We start from the raw sequence: 524 nt of genomic DNA, 5'->3' as shown, positions 1-524 counted from the left end.
AGCTATGAATGATTACAATTCGAGCTCGGTACCCGAAATTGTTCAATTTTTAGAAAGCACGAATTTCCATACATGAGCGAATTTGGGAAATTTGAGCGGTTTTTCGAGTTTCAAACTGCATAATTGTTTAATTTTCAGCTCGAATTTTGAAGCCATTGCTTCCCGGTATCGGTTGGCGAGCTAAAAAACGCACTTTTGCGACCTAAAAAACTCAATTTTCGCCTAAAATCGCTCATGTATGCGATTATTTATCCATAAAGTCGACCTTCAATTCTTGAAATCTTGAAATTCTATTTATCTTATCAAACTCCTTATATTATTCTTGTGCAAAAAATTGGAGTTGTGGCCGAATTTTCACACAAGTTAGGCCACCGTATTTCAAGGAGAATTTTCGAAAACACAGCCGGCAAACGAGTGCTACCGTAACCCAACAATAAATATTTTCGCAAAATGTCTGTCTTATTTTTTTCCTTTTTGTCGATTTTTTCGCGGATCTGGGCGGTTTTCCCCCCATGGNNNCACCT

The 524-nt window shown here is 37.8% G+C and overlaps 1 protein-coding gene across 1 annotated transcript in view; it reads left to right on the top strand.

Moving 5' to 3' along the window:
- CBG08294 overlaps window positions 1–524 on the top strand; it is a gene marked incomplete at both ends in the record, with an annotated part of 3,919 nt that overhangs the window by 1,506 nt on the left and 1,889 nt on the right. The gene's annotated exons all lie outside the window — the stretch shown is intronic.

The sequence above is a fragment of the Caenorhabditis briggsae genome, assembly GCF_000004555.2.
Source record: "Caenorhabditis briggsae complete genome, chrIV, whole genome shotgun sequence".
Taxonomy (NCBI): domain Eukaryota; kingdom Metazoa; phylum Nematoda; class Chromadorea; order Rhabditida; family Rhabditidae; genus Caenorhabditis; species Caenorhabditis briggsae.
Note: the sequence above shows the minus strand (reverse complement) of the source record. Positions and strands in the feature narration are given on the sequence as shown.